The sequence below is a fragment of the Rousettus aegyptiacus genome, unplaced genomic scaffold (genome assembly GCF_014176215.1).
Source record: "Rousettus aegyptiacus isolate mRouAeg1 unplaced genomic scaffold, mRouAeg1.p scaffold_m13_p_2, whole genome shotgun sequence".
NCBI classification, from domain to species: domain Eukaryota; kingdom Metazoa; phylum Chordata; class Mammalia; order Chiroptera; family Pteropodidae; genus Rousettus; species Rousettus aegyptiacus.
In genome coordinates this window covers 112,632,430-112,649,586 of record NW_023416295.1, presented here as the reverse complement: position 1 = coordinate 112,649,586, position 17,157 = coordinate 112,632,430, and the positions used below count along the sequence as shown (strand labels likewise).

The 17,157-nt window shown below is 36.2% G+C and overlaps 1 long non-coding RNA gene across 1 annotated transcript in view; it reads right to left on the bottom strand.

Moving 5' to 3' along the window:
• Positions 1 to 2,382: 2,382 nt before the first annotated feature.
• The window catches only part of LOC107500338, an 85,187-nt gene continuing 70,412 nt past the window's right edge, over positions 2,383 to 17,157 (bottom strand). The window contains exons 3-4 of the long non-coding RNA XR_004955550.1: positions 7,145 to 7,220; positions 2,383 to 6,126 (exon numbers count right to left, since the gene is read on the bottom strand). This is a non-coding gene — a long non-coding RNA (uncharacterized LOC107500338). The remainder of the gene's footprint in view (positions 6,127 to 7,144; positions 7,221 to 17,157) is intronic.

Here is a 17,157-nt window from a genome sequence, read left to right as displayed (position 1 = left end):
TTGATCATGTTGATCTGGTACTTGGTTATTCAGGGAATAGAATTAGAAAGTCTGGATGTTAAAAGAAGAGACCAGGATATGAAATAGATAGCATATGCTAATCCAAAAGCCATACTCCAGAACTAAATGTTGGCGTGTGACCATCCTTGTTTTCCTGATTTTTTGTTTGTTTGTTTTTACCCGCTCAGAGTGTCAGGAGATTCCTGGCACATGCTCATGCTTGGAGGCTGTCTCTAAACTCATCTGGTCTGTAGTGGTATAAACATCAAAAAGCTCCTAATCTTCTAGGTCCAGACATCAGGGGACATCTGATGATAAAACATAGGTGTCTATCTGTAGCCTTTTTCCCAGAAAAAATAAATCAGTTGGTTTCCATGAATGCAATTTGATAATCATACTTTTCCAAACCAAAGAATTCTATATATTTGTCAACTTTTTAAGAAGAATCAGCTGATGCCCAGCCAGATGAATTATTGAGGGCTACTATATATCAGTGTCACATTAGGCTGACACTTCAAAAACAGTTTTAATTTAATATTCAAAAGAAATCACAACATTGCATTTCCAGTTTAAAGATATAATGAAATCGAAATTATGAAAAATTATAATTTGCCTAATGTTACTTAACACCGGCAGAAAGAATATTATAACTTGGGATCCTTTGACTCTAAAGACTTTTTTTTTTCTTATTAGATCTGTCCATCTCCTTAGAGAAATCTGAAAGAGAAGAAGATAAATACATTAAAAGAATACCTATAGCGAGAGAAAGGGATGCTGTTATGGGAGGGAGACCGGCCACTGTCAGGAGCAGAACATGTGGACTGGCTTTTGTCCTGGTGAATTCACCACTGCTGTGGGGCTGGCACAATCTTGCAAGCTCAAAATTTAATCTGCTTTATATCCCAGAATTGATCCATCTACGATACATCTTTCTTACTCTTTCAAACATCACAAATATGCATATAAAACCAAAACAATCTTTAAATTTATAAAATAGAAACTATAATATTCATATTGAATAGGCAATCAATTAACTGAACCAGCACGCATTCTTCCCATAGATAAGCTTTATGAGATGTCAAATTATAATCAGAACAATGAAGATTTTGCAATTATTCAAAAATATACCACATCGGACTCTAATAGCTATCCACACAATTGGGAACTGATTGCTTGGGCCAAATAATCAATTGGTCTTGATTACTGGACCAGGATTTCCATCAGTTTTGAATTTTCAGATATGAATAGCCAATGTTTATAGTGCTCTCCTTCTCCCAGTGCCTCTGTGGCTAAATAATTCCTTTTTAAATTACTGCATTTGCATAATTAATTAGGTTATTGATAGTCTTTGAGGCCAGGAACTCATTTTTATTTTTATTGTTTTAAGTTTATTGAAACAAATTTGTGTTCAGCCATTGTATGTTCATAGCTTGACCTTCAGAGAACTGCCTTTAACTTTATCCACATCTAGCCCACACCCTCACCTAGAGGAGAAAAGAAACATTTGTAAGTTTTAGCTGTATCTGGGCCAACAAAAATTCCAGTTTTCTTTGTGTTGACATAATAAATCAGATAATAAATAAAAACTGACTGATTCTACATGCAGATGAAGCAGTTTATTTGGCACAACGGTCCCTTAATCTGATGCCTCATTGAGAATTTCAAGCAGCTCATTTGCAGCATAAAACTTTCATTCTGGGGGGAATTTTTCTCATGAGTAATTATACAAAAATTAAATAAAATGCTGCCACCAAGTAAATTTGTTAAATTGTACTCTTACTGTATCAGGGCCTCAATTTAATTGTCATCTGTCTGTAAATACAAGAGAAGAATTTGCCATCACTTTAAGAAGATAATGACTGGCAGTTTTCCAGATGTAATTACCCAAAGAGAGGACAGTATTGTGTAGACTGCAAACACTTGCACAAAGGATATGGTTTATGTATGAGATAAAGTAAGAGCATAAAAGAGGAAATACAACTTTTTTTTTTTTTATGTGAGGCAACTCTTGGTTGATCACACAGATTGCAAGGACCTTGTCAATCCCTTATATTTTATTTTTTAAGCCCACGGCACCTGGTCTTCCTAGGTAATCTCCCATCCAAGTACTAACCAGGCCCGATCCTGCTTAGCTTCTGAATCAGATGGGATGGGGCTTGTTCAGGGTGGCATGGCCATAGAGGAAATACTACTTCTAAGCCCATTACAAATACCAGGAAAAGATTGGGAAGAAATAGCACCATTGAGGTAATGAAAATTACATTCCAACACATAATTATAATCCTATTTACAGAGAAGAGCATGCTTCAGTTGCAGGCATTACAGAAACTCATCAAATTTCAATCAGCTTTAAATATTGGAGAGAAAAGATGGATGAGAGATAATTGCTTAAAGCAGATCACTACTTTTCTAGTGACAAGATACAGGTGCTATTGGAACCAAATACTCCGTTTTTGAGTTGAAGTAGAAGCAGGATAGATTAGAGTGAACAGAATGGTGACTCAGAGGGCTGAGTTTACAGGTGCAGTAGGCACTGGGTGTTACAGCAGCAAGCCCCTCCCCGAGAACAAACGCTGCCTCTTACTCCTGGCTGGGGAAACTCTTCCGTGGAATTTCTCCATGACAGTGTTATTTCTGTTCTGATTCAAAACACCATTGGGAATGAAAGATATACTTTTTTAGTGGGAGATAATTTTGCAACATTTATTTCACAAAAGTTTATTTATGGACCACGCCCTGTAATAGGCACTAAGGATAGACTATAGAACTAGCACAGGTATGATTTCTTGAATCCTGGATCTTAGATTATAGTCGGGGAGAAGACCATTAATCAAAGAGCCCTTAAATAAGTGTTTAATTACAGACAGAGATAAGAGCTATGCAGAAGGTAAAGGTGGGCCTAAGCATGCACATGACGTCATCTAGGTGGGGTCTAGGGGAAGTTCTCTAAGAAAGTGATCATTGAGCTGACTGCTGAAGGAGGAACAGGAGACAACTAGGTGAAGATAAAGATGGAAAATCATTCTGAGCAAAATAACAGTATGTTACATACCCACAAAATGGAATATTATTCAGCCACAAAAAGGAATGAAGTACTAATATTTGCTACAACATGAATTAACTTTGAAAACAACACACTGAGTGAAATAATCAGACACAAAAGGACACATATTCTATAATTCCATTTATATGAAATATCCCCAATGACCAAATCCATAGAGACCGAAATTAGGTTAGTGGTTGCAGGGTCTGGGGGTAGGGAAAAATGAGCAATAGCTGTCTAATAAGTATGGGTCGAAGAAATTGTCTGGAACTTGATAGTGGCGATGGTTATACAACATTGTGTATTTGCTAAAATGTCACTGAACTGTCTACTTCTAAATGATTAAAATGGTGAATTGTAGGTTATGTGTATCTTATCACAATTAGGGGTAGGGGGGAAAGAGCAATATGTTCAAAGGCTTTCCTCTTGGTGCGAGTGAGCAGGATCCCTTCCAGGAACTAAAAGCTGGCCAGTGTGTCCGGATGGCAGAGGCGATGGGGAGACGAGAGACATGGGGTCAGAGAGCTAGGCTGTGACAAAAGCATGCAAGGCTTGGAGACCGTGTTAGAGGCTGGCCTTTCCCTTAAGAGAAATGACAAGCCACTTAAAGTTGGCACACGGGGGATTACCAGACGTACATTTTAAAAGATAATCATATATCTGATTAACGGTGAAGTTTTGGAGCTTGAAAGCAAGACATGGTATAGAGGAAAGGTAAGCGGCACAAGGCAAACAGTGACTTCTTCTCAATTTCTGTAGAGCTAATTCTGTCTGTTATCTTCTGGATAGAAATGTGTAAGAAGGCTCAGATTATCATAACACATGAAGATATTGCAGAGTAAAGTAAAGCAGAAGCTGATACTGAGCGTAATTATGGGGGCTTGGGTGTATTATGCTAAATTCTCTTAATATGGGAAAGCAGGAGGGAAGATTAGCAGACATTTCATGAGTTTTTAAAATGAGAAGTCTTGTTGGCCAATATAGTTTTATGGTTCTTCGAGGTGCGGCAATGACAAACAGGCCTCAGGTGAGTTTGTCCTCATTTGTGATGGTAATAATATTATTTGTTTCCTACAATTAGTGAGGTCTCTTGAAGATGGACCAGGACTTCTGGACCCTAGATTATTTGCAGAATGGTATAGACCAGCCACAAGAACTGTTTCCATTGTACCTCTGAACGCCAGCAGCGTATGCTGCATCAGGGTGCAATCGAGGCTGTGTCACGGTTTGAGAAGGCGCTTTAGTAGTAAATATGTTAACTGATATTAGAAACTAGGTTTCTAAACAGATAAATACAGCATTATAAATGTTATGTATTCATTCATTTGTTCCTTTCTTTTCCATTCAGCAAGTATTTATTATTGCTTATTGTTGGGTGCTGTGCTGCGCGTAAATTTATGACTCACGACTAAAATTAGGTCATCCTATATAAAAATTAAGAAATTAAAAATATAATTTTACAAATAACATACATAAAATAAACTTTCTGTATAGATCATAGGGCTAGAATCTAAGCATTCTTTTTTGCTTTGTAACCAAATATATTATAAGAATTATTTTCTCAGTGGACATAGTTATTGAATAAATAAATTTTAAAAAACTAAAATAATGTTTTGCTCTGGTATTATGTTCAATCAACTGCTATTTTTCACCCTCATGATAAAGTTTTTTATAACACCAGAAAATATGAAATCTCAGGTAAAAATTTGAAAATGGGTCAAAAGATAAGGATTTCTGTTTTACTTATGCACATGTGTACTTTTGTCATTATATCCACTGTAAGATGTAAGACTTTCAGAACCAACTGACGATGGAAAAGTAAATGTTCAGTAAAATCTCACAAAGCAATTTCTCTGTGAAAACAGTTCTCAGAAAGGAAAGTAGCCAAATTCCCATAGCAATAAAGCAGCACGACATAAAAATCTCCAATATCTTGGGTGTTATTATCTAACTCTGTGATAGAGAGCCTTGCCACGGTCAATGAGCAGATGGCCAGGGTCTGCCTCCTTTCTATGGAGTTGAAGATTGGGTAAAAGTTCAAGAGGTAATCTAATTAAAATGTTTCCTATTGACTCAACACCAAGAAGCTAGGGTAAGAATGAAAAGGTACCCAGTGTTTAAGAAATTTAAAAATTCAAAGTAAGTAGCAATATCTTCAATACAATTCCATAGCTTAAAAATATTTGAAACATGAGATGTCAAAGAAAAAAATATTCATTTCTTTTATATAATTGATTGTGACTGAAGTCAGTGGCATATGAAATAAATCTCTAACAATATGTGCATTTAAAAAAATATGTGCGTTTGCTTGAAAATTTGGAAAACAAAACAAACTAAAAAAAGAACATTGTCAAGAATGTGACTCCTTAGGACCTAGAGAAGACTGATGATCTCAAAATTTTTGCTCTGGGGTAGAGAATACATTAGAAAGTCAAATATATAGATTCTTCCAGCTGTTAAAACTCATTGACGCTGATAAGCCTAAATTTGAAAGGCAGTGTTTTCTAAACTGAGTCATTGATACAATTCCTATTATCATGTACAACTAAGAAAAAAAATTATAATAACCCAGAGTTCATAACCCCAAGGCTATCCATCAATGAGCTTTCAGGGGTCTGTGAACACCCACTCCACAAAATCTTAGGAGAAATCTGATGGATTCCAGAGAGTATCAATTTGGCTAAGTTGAAACTATGTTTTCCAGAATTCCTTCTCTGCTGCTTTCCAGGTTAGTGTGGACTTCAAAAGACATTTTATACAAGATTGAGAAGTATAAGTGGAACAGTGACTGTCTTATTTTTTTGTTTGTACTTTTTTAGGCTTGAAAGGCGAGTGCAGGGGACCAAGCACTGTTGGAACTCAGACATAGCGTTACTTATCTGCAGCCTGCCTTGCTGGTCTGGGGCAGCAGCTGCACCCTTGCCAGGTCCTCCTGCCAGATCGGCTTCCCCGACTCCTGGACCAGATGCATATTTAGCTCCATGATGGAAGACACCGGCTAATTTTTCATTCTGTTTGTCTTCGTTTGCTGTGCTTCACATTCATCTTCTCTTCCCAACCGCCCTTGTGTGCACTTCAGGTGCCTGCATCAGACACAAAAACAACTTTACATCCTTACTTAGACCTCTTAACCCTTAACCAGCTTCCACAGTCCAGTAAGATTAGATCCTTATAATTAACTATATATTTTTTATAAACATATATATATATATAACGTAATATAAATATGGTTTTGCTTAAACCCTAACCAATACATTGTTTGCCAAGGCATAATTTTTTAAAAGCTACAGATATAACTCCATACAAATATATGGTGAGCATGGGAAAGATTTACTTACCTTATAAATGAGGGAACCAGCAAGGTGACAAAGTTAATTTAAAGAAAGATACAAGAGATCAATAAAAGACGTAAGTAAAAGAAAGAAAGCTGGAATGTTTGGCTAAATTAGATTCAAAACTGGTTAATATTCCACATGATAATCAGAGCATGGCCTTTGGGATTATCTTCTCTTTTGGAGAGAAATAATTTGCACCTCAACTGGACAGAAATCATTTGCATCTCTTCAATTTTCTACAAGTTAAGATGTATTTTAGAGCAGTAGGACCTGATTAATAATAAATAGTAAATCAGACAAAGCTACATACGTTAAAGTCAGGCTCGTTAGACATAGCTCTAGCAAACTTTGAGATGACAGTCATCCTTTTGTTTTATTTCCAAATTTTGAGTCCATCTATTAGACATTTATATGAATTTTTTTTGCAGAGAACAGCTATTGTCCATATAAAAGAGATTTATTGTTTTTTAAAGAGTAAGAAATATGTAACTAAAGAGAAAAATATAACTTATCTTATTCAAATTGTGTAATAGTTGCAAAAACAAGAACCTGTTTTATCCTGGAAACTCTTATATAGTTGAACTTTCTATCCCCACTACTAATAATACCCCTCACCAAAAAAAACAAACAAACAAACAAACAAAAAAAAAAAAAAACCCAAAACCCAAATTTCCCATAAGTTAAAATACAGCTACAAAATCTGTTCTTCTGTTACTATTTTAAGCTACAGTGTTATCTATTTACTTAAACAATTGCCAATACTTACCAAGCATTACAGCAGGCACCTTTACATACATGGTCTTGTTGAAGCCTCATGACCTCGTGATGTAGGTGTCACTCGCCTGCTCAAGGAAGAGTGTGAAGTAAGTACCTACACCCAAACTGTGGATAGTTGAACTCAGGTCTCTCTTAACTTTAGAGGCCACACATTTCATTACCACTATGCTTTAGAGCTTCTTCTACAAAGCTCCTTGAAGGATAAGTTTACTGCATGTTCACTGCTTACTTCCTTTGCAATCAGTATGTAACACACACAAACTGCTTTGCTCTCGGTCAGGGGCTTGACTCTCAAGAGCAGTGAGTGCATGTTAGCTCTCTCAGTCTCCTGCTCCCCACAACTGATCCCTTACAGAAATGAGGTTTCTAGGGTTCTGTTTGCCTCTTTTCTCTATGCAATGTCACAGTTTTAAATGTTATAAAATGACTCCAAAATTTACTTCCTCAAATCCAAATTCACCTCTAAATTTTACACCCACATCTCCAACAATTCATTGGATTTTTCCATGGGATGTCTCTCTAGTATTTCTAACCATGTTCCACATGAAATACACCTCCTCTGTCTTCTCCTCTCCTCTCCCTCCCCAATACTCTAGTTTCTGGGTTCCCTGGTGTTGGTGACATGACCATGATGTGCATTAATTCAGGACGCAGGATTCCAGAGGGGCATTAAGACACACTTTCTTAGAACATCAATTTTATTCGGTGCCAAGTAAAACATATTATTCTTCTTCCTAGATATTCGCAGGGCTCAAGCCCCCACCTCTCTAAAATTCTTGATAAAGTGTCACCTTTCCAATGGGCCTACCTGACCACCTCAACTAACGGATACCTTTTGCTTACCCTGTCTCCCTAATCTTTTCTTCTAGCACTTAACATCTACCAACACGCTATTTATTACTCATCATGTTTGTTATTGTAGTCATTCTCACCTCAAAATGTCAGCTCCATGAAGGTAAAGATTTTGTTTGTTTTTGTTCACCAAATTATCACCACTGAACCTAGAGGAGGTTACATAGTTGTCACTCTATAAATACTTGTATAATAAATGAATGAGTCCATGAATAAATTTTATAGCATAGTTATATTATGGTGTGAACTGAGAACGTTGTATGAATCTAACTGCAACACATCAATAAAAATACTTAAGGTTTTTCTACAACTTGATATTACATTTTTCACTTACACCAAGATTTTAAAGAAAAACTTCTAATACTACAAAACAATGGAAATCAGTATCGTATACTTTAAACAGAAAGAAGCTCTGCAAAACTTATGTAATTATTAACATAAATATTACATATATACCACTTAAAATCTGCATTCCACTTGTAGCATATACTGTCCCATATTTTGGGACATATTCATCTAAGCAATTACAAGCCTCTAGTTAGGAGATTACTAATTCCTAAACTTGGAAAAGATTGTAGGAACTATCTCATTTTAGAAAAGCAGAAATAAAAGTTGAGAGAGGTTTAGGTGATCTGTTCCCAGTCCAATACTGATAATCAGGAGCCTCTACCACCTTATTATATAGGTTCCCATGACATGTGTTTGTCTATAACTGCATTGTCTGCCACTGGCAGTTAAGCAAGTCCTCTGCAGCATTTACCTGCCTCTGATCTTCGGTTTATCTTGAGAATTTCCTTTGCTTTGCTGACCTTTTCACCCCTATAGACAACACTCATCCTGAGTGTCATCTTCTCCATGAATGCTTTATATATTTCTCTTGTAGCATTTATTTGTCTTCTTTTGCATGATATTGCCCTCTTTTTGTACTTGTTTCATAGTTCCTACTTTTTTGAGCTTCAGTATAGAGCTTGAACACAGAAACATCCTTATTTTAATACTTTCCTTTGATAACACCTCGTATTATATACCTTTGTAAGAATTTGTGCTTAGTAAGATTTTTTCAGTGAACTATATTGAATCTTATAACCATGTGGGAACAAAGCAGTGGAAAATCTGATGCTGGTGGTCTTTCTATATTACGAGGCCCATCTGTTTGCTATTACCTGTTTCCCACCTGCTGTCATCACCACCACAAAACCCCATCTGCTACTTCTTCTTCTCTTCCAAGCCTGTCTTGGCACTAAATCTGTCAGCTCTACCTCAGATTTGCCTAATCAGCATTACTTTTCCTTAATTATTTTTATTAATTACTAAAGATCTGTTTTATTTTATTTGCCTCTTGGGAGTAGCTAAGATTTAAGCAAGGTAATGAATACTGAATTCAGGACAATCTGTCAAAACTATTTGAAAAAAGTACTAAGCAAGCATTTTGGTTTGGAATTGAAGCAGGAGTTACAGATGACCTTGGGAAATCAATTAACATTTCTGGTTCTTGTTATTTTTTCAAGATGAGAGAATCAGGTACAATTTCTCTAAGGTCCTTTCTGAATGTCACATCTCTGATAGCAAATATTCATTCTTTAGGACAACCTTAATTTCATCTCAATTCCACTTCCTTCATAAATCTTTCCTGATCTCTGTCCCGATAAAATGAATTTCTTTTTTTCACTCCTATAGTGTTTCTCACCTATTTTATGGTAATACCTTATCCTAAACTGTAGTCAAGTTAGCCTTACTTGAGTCAGCCTTAATCCATTACACCAATCCTACTTTATGTTGTCAGCTCTAGGATGCTGTAGTAGAGTCTTTGTAACTTCCCCAATGCATAGCAAAGTGGGTTATAGATAATACTTGTGTTATGTGCTGAATGAATGTTTATTGTCTGAGTAATTTCACGAAGAAACTGAAAAAGTATAACATCACAATCATTCTGTGAGGATAGAAATAAAAACCAAAAATGCAACTGAAGTGATTAGATAATTAAAGAAATTTAAGCCAGGGTTAAGAATTTCAGTCATTATGGAGAGCAACATTAGAAAATAAATGTTTAAACATAATAGTAACATATGGTATGCTTAATATGTAAATATAGTAGCATGTATAGAAGGAGAGATGATGCCACAGAGTGACCTGGAGCACAGATTCCAGAAATGGATGCCTGGCTTCCATCCTGGCTCTGATACTTTGTATGACCTTGGGAAAGTTAAGTAACTCTGTCTCAGCTTTATCATCTGTAACATGGGGGTATCTACTTCAGAGACTGATTGTGAGAATTAAATGAGTGCCTGGGATATAGTACATGCTCAGTAAATGTTTGCCGTCATTTCACAATCAGTAAAATGACATATTTCAATATATCTGTCCTTTAATACACAAAATAGAATAATGAAAACTTTCTCCTGAAAGCACTGTGAGATTTTTTTAGCTCTTGTGAGCATCAAATATGTTCTACCGACATTATTACACAGAACAAAAATATCTTAACTTAAAATAGCTAAAAAGCATTGAGGTATTTTTAGGTGACCTGGATTCTTGCCCATTCCAAGCCAGTTTATTTTTCCAGTTTTGGAATCCTTCAATATTTGCTTATTAAAAAACTGGCATAATCTGAGCTGCACACTGTACTTATCTTAATGAATGCATATCATACATAAAATTAATGAGCATGAATACTTTCCCTTAATGCTTCAGGAAAAAAAATCTATGGTATTCTTACTTCAGAAACATATTCCTTTTGGAGGTAATCAAATGATTTCACCAAATCTGTCATTTAATATGAATTCTGTGAGACTGAAGTTAGTGATTAGGGCACAGACCAGGGTTTACATTCTGGCTCTACCACTTTCTGGTGATATGAGACTGAACGTTTCATTTCTTCTTTCTAAATCTCAGCTTCTCCATCTTTGATATGAGGATAATGACTTCTTTACTCAAAAGGTTATGGTAAGGATTAAATAAGGTCACATAGAAGGCACTAAACATAGTGTGTGATAGAGAATAAATGATCAATACATGGTATAGCTACTACTACTTCTGATGAAATGCACTTGCAATTATATTAGCAAAATGGTAAATTTTAAATCTGTTTAGGCATACTGCATTTCACAAAGAGATTCCAGGTTTCTACACCAACTGACTGACGGATTTTTTTTTTTTTTTTTTTTATGAAAGGCAAAATTTTACTTTAGGGGTTAGCAGTCTCTTTAATCAGGCTTTACATATCCTGTGCTAATAATATCACCACAATGAGTCTCACTATATCACCTCTCTTGTTGCTGAATGACTGATGGTCCACAGAATTACTGTCCTAAATATAGGCAGTTATATTTTCTGAGTAATAGATAAAAGAGTAGGATGTTATAGGAGGGAAATGGAAGTGTTGTTGAAGAGGTAGGATCTCCACCATCTTGCCCAATGGGAGACATATTGGCTCTGACAGCATCTACACCTGACAGCAGCGAGAGCTGAGGAGCTGCTTCAAGGTCAGCATGTACATTTACATCTGCCTTTCTGGCTTCACTTTTCTGACTTCTCACTTCATTGCCCACTGCAGGATCAAGTCTAGGAAAGCCTATTAAAAATTCAACAACACAGCAGAATTCAGTAATATAAGAAAGTGATTTTTCAGGCAACTGAAATGATAAGAAATGTCTCTTGTAAAATAGAGAATTATAACCTAAGAAGTTTGAAATAAAATATTTCAATAAGATTTTTTTTATGTAGATAAGGTGATGATTTAAGATTGTAAAGTGCTAAAGTTAAAAAAAAAAACTATCCTACATTTAGCAATGAGCAGAGAAATGGCCTCTAATTTTTGTGACCCTCTTGAGCTCTGCTCTAATTTACAACGTTCCCTTTTACAGCTCACTGAGCTGTGTATGTGTATATCATTTTATTTCCACACAAAAGTCATGCTCAGAAGTTCGCACGCTGCTTTAAAATGTCATGCTGTTAGATGCCATTCTCCTAAGACATAACAGATCTATGATATCTTCATATATTTTCATAAATGGCTCCTATGTATAGAAAAGACTTTATGAGGCCAAGGTTATCGTGAACTTCTGTTATGAAATAACCCATTATGTATTAGAAGCCCCAGTCACCTGGTCTGTGCATAGAGAAGAAGAGCACAGAGAATTGTCATTAAAGAAAAATGAAATAGATCAAAAAGAAGGAGTGAGAAACATTTGCCTAGCTCTATAAATGAAAGGTATTGAAGTATAACTGTATCTCATTTATATTAGGTTATTAAGCCAAGGAAGGCTAAGGAGCAGTAAGAACCTTAGCATTTAAAATTTATAACTGTTTATTTCTCTCACTCTCTCAATTCTTCTCCCCCTCCTTTTCTCCCTCTATCTCACTGCTTCCTCTATTTCTCATGTGAAAACTCTTTATTATTCAAAGGACAAAAGCAAACCTCTTCGAGAAAAAATAAAATGTCTCTTTTCTTCTAATTCATTATTCTTTTACAGCTGTGAAAGCTACTGTATGATCCTGGTACCACAGAACAGCACTGAGTAGTATTAGCATTCTAATAGATACTTCCTCAATTATAAGATGATATAGATATAGATATTTGTTTCAATTATAAAAATCATCTAGCCTGGGTTATTAGATCTGAGAAGCTATTTCTTACCGTCTTTGTATGGAAAGGTATAAAAATGGTTAGATTTGAAACTGTTTATAAGCTGAGTTCATTCCAGGATTCTAGAAAGTTAGAGATGTAGAGAACAGCCCAGCAGAATCCTTTTATGGAGGATGGAAAGGTCTTGGAAGTTGAGGTCATTCTAAGAAGAGAAATGGGTCTAGAAGGTGGGTGACATCTAGGAAAATGGGCTGGAGCATCAGGGTGAAATGATTCTGGGAAAAATGTATTGGCAATGCAGGTTATCAGTTTCTCAGCCTCCATTGACTCATTTCCTGAGAGCAGCCTCCAAAGTCTACAAGATGAACTGTGCTCCTTCTATTATTTTCCTGCAGAGCATCCGTAGTCCCCTTTCTAGTAAAATTTCAGTATTTGTTGGTGTGTTTATTTGCTTAATGCCTGATTTTCTATTTGACCAGAGGCTCATGAACCCAGGGATCATATCTATTTTGATTTCCTAGCTCATGTGCTTGTTGAATGAGTGAGCAGGTGATTGCATGAGTACTACGGGGACGAGGGGCTTTGATTAAAAGATAGAATAAAGAACAAAATATCAGCTGCATTGAGAACAAAATTCAACATCTCTGTTAGTTTTAATCATATTCATAAGAGTAGGACAGGGCACACTTGGTGCAGATATCTGTATCTCGGGCCTCAAGCATTAAGAACTTTCTCTCAGACATTAGCTGCCACCACCAGCAGCAAAGATGCTGTCACTGGGAAGGAGGAGAGTAAGAGAACATAGCCACACTTTTGCTCTTAATTGCAAAAGAGAAAATAATAAAGGAGAAAAGAGCTTAATGCTTTGGAGAGAGAACAATAGCCAAGAAGATCATTTTTAGAGTTCATATAAGACACCCCACCTGCCCCCCACCAGGAAACTCTCAGAAATATTTGGGAACTTTTTGAGAAAAGCTCAAAATTTACATAACTTTGTTTTGAAATTGTACAATCACACTTAGAAAACATTAACTGATAGATCGTTAAGAGAGAAAAGCAGTTTATAGATGAACATGTGTAATTTACTGCTTCTATGTGTATGCACATGTTGGAAAGGACAGGAAATTTATTTACAATATATTTAGAATAGTTATTTTGAGAAGTGAGATTATAAGTGATTCTATCTATCTTTATCCATATTTCTTTTGTTTTTTAAAAAAGCATTGTCTTATTTTTATTTTATTGTGCTAAGTGAAAAACCATTGTGTAATTGTAATGAATCTGTAATATAGTTTTGTTACACTGTATATTTATTGCAGCACATGAAGAAAACATAACTCCTATCCAATATGATACAGTTATCATTGCATGTCACACACAGACACACTGATCTGTGAGTTCAATAGTGATATATGGTGTTCTGTATTTTTAATTTTCCCCTATCGAACAAGGAATCTTTACGCTTATAAATATTTTAAGAGTTTTAAAGACGTACTTCTCTGATAATAAAGGAAAAATTAATTATGCTTATTTTACTGTGCTGACCTGAGGAATAGAAAGAAAAAGGAAAAAAGAGGACAGGGTCACTTACAAAAGCAGAGACATGATGACCAAGCAAGACAACACGAAGATACAATACGTATTTCTCATATGTTTTTCTGCAGGTGAGCATTTCCATTTCCAGCCCACCTATGATTCTTATTTAAGCAGAAAATTAAGGCTTTCTGGGGAAAAAGAAGTGGATATGATAAACGAAAAATGGAGTTGGATGATAACAATATGCAGCCTTCTTTCTAGAGTAAGTAGGAACAATCCTATTAAAAACACCACCTGCCACTGGGCAACATGGCACATGGCCCACAGGCACCTCTTTGCCTTGTTGACAGCAGCTCCTCTGCTTAGAATATGCCCTCTGCATTTTTCATTCTTGCTGCTTCATATAGGTCAAAAGAGAAGTTGACATCTGCTAGCTTTTGACTATGCCCTGAGGAATCTGTTGCCATCAAAAGGGTTAACAATTTGAAGGGCTGAAAAATGAAGAAAACTACTCAACAGCTGTTTTCAATATAAGAAAAGCCAAAGATTGACTGCCTTTGCTCCACTCCATCTCTGTTTTTTGTTTCCATCAAGTTGTCTCAGCTTCAGCGGCATGATTAAACAAAAACAACAGCAGTAAATACAGGATTTGCCAACCCAAAGAAACAGTGATCTTTCTTGAGTGCCTCTTCTTTACTGTGCTAGACCCTGGACTAGAGAGGAAAAATTTAGTATCTTTGAAGGCAAAGCTTCAAGCCTCTTAAAATGCAAACCGATGAGTCACTGAGGAAGAGAAGTTTGCTTTACCTTAAGCAGTTGCCACATCTGATGCTCTCAATTTCTCTTCATGCTCAGTGGCCTTATTCATAGTATTTCCTCTACCCACAAAATGGCTCAACATCTGAATGCATGAGAGTGTGTCATCTGTTAATAATTTGCTTAATAATATCTCCTCCTAATGGTAACTAAAGACCTTTAAAAAAATAAAAAACAAAGTTGTCAGTCTGTGGAAAAAAGATGGAAAAATTAAAATGTATGCAGAAACGGTGGTGATCATAAAGACCACATCTAATTAGCATGCAGAGGGACTTTAGGGCGACTTTTAAATAATGATCGAGTTCCTCTTCTCTTACCAATCCTTTAAAGCCTAAGAACTTCATCAAATACCTTCCCCCAGCCCACCATAACCACTCCAGATGGATATGATCTTCTCAGTTTGGGAACTCCCACAGCACTTTGGTCTTGCATCAGAAACACAACTGTGAATATTAAAACTCACTGTTATAGTTACATGTGCTCTTGCTATGACTCCAGGTACAGTGCAAGCTCCTCTCTTAAGGAATATGTCTCATTCAGATTGGTACTCAAGCTCCTAGTTTCTTAGTTTCTTAAAAAGCTTTAATAATGATTATGAATGTTAGTAATTCAAAGAGAGATTAAGTAACTTTTACTGTCATACGGCTGACTAATATTATAACTAAGAACTCACATTTCTAATTCTTACACTTAGAATTTCACAGATACCTATTGTCTTCCTGAAGTATAACTAATCATGCTCAAAAACCAAATAAAACTTCAATGGTTTCCCATCACTTGAAGAACTCTAGACTCCCCTTCTAATCTGCTCATCCAGTCTTTTCCATCTCTACTCTATTCCATAAATCAAAACACAGGAGTTGTTCTTGATTCCTCTCTTTTTCTTGTATCCTTCATGATTAAGTCATATCAGATATGCTTTAAAATATACCCCAAATCTGGATACTTCACTTTACTTCCTCTTTTACCTCCCAAGTCCAAGGAACCAGCACTCTTCATTCAAATATACATATAGGCTCCTTGTTAATTACTGAAAATTTTCTCCCTGTTTCTAGCCTTACCCATCTCTAATCCATTTTTCACATAAAAGACCAACTGAACTGACTTTTTAAAAACTGTCAATCATACCTCAAAACATCCCCAATTAAAATATTCCATTACCTTTCATTGCATTTAGGGAAATACACAAACTCCTAACCATGACCTAGAAGGTCCTCTATAAGCTAGCTCCTGCTCGCTTCACTTGACCTCATCATCTCCTACTGATCTTCCTCCTTGATCACTATATTCCAACCATACAACTCATTCTCACCTTAGAGCTGACTTCCTCTCCCTAGACGGTTCTTCCCCAACACCTTCTTCTTGTCAGTCATCTCAGTCTCATCCTTAATGTCACCCCTTAGAAAAGTCTTCATCAACCACCTAATAGCAGCTTAATCCATGTTGCTATCTCTATCGCTGTCCATTGTATTTTCTTCATAGCATTTTTCACCGCTGGATATTTTCTTACTTGTTTTTCTTGTCGACCTCCCCCCCACCCCCATCATCTCCAGTAAACAAAAGAATGAGCCCTTCTCCATCTTATTTTCCATTGAGTTCTCATTGCCTAACACAGCTTCTGGCACACAGTGAATGCTCCGTGAGTGGATAAATGAATGAGGTCCAAATAACTTGACAGGCCACTTAGAGCCCTTCTGTGAAGGTGCCAAATTATTTTTCTAGCTACTACTTCTGTTTCATAACCCTGTGGTTCCAGTCAAATTCAGCATTTTGTTTTCTCTACACACTCAATATTTCCCTGAGCTGTTCAATGATGGAAGGGTATTCAGAATGAATTTGGGGCCAACCCCAGTTAAATGTGTAAATTCAGCCACATTTGTCTTTGTTTCTTTCATCCCTCTGCTTAAATTTCTTCTTTCCCTCCATGCCCACCCGGAGTGCCACCATTTTTCGAGGGACTCTGCAGATAACCAGGTGGGTTGGTACATAATTTTATCTACATTTCACTTAGGTTGGCCAAGTCTCTCAGAATGATCTGGATAGTTAATATAAGAGGTTTCAGCCCATGATATATATAAAAAAAATTTTAAATAAAAAATTAACTTCCCAATTAAGCAAAGTGTATTATTATCATGACCTGACATGCCTTAGAGACAGACATTTTCCCCGGAGAAGGCTTTTGCACTAACTTCCTGGGCCAACGCTTCATGTTT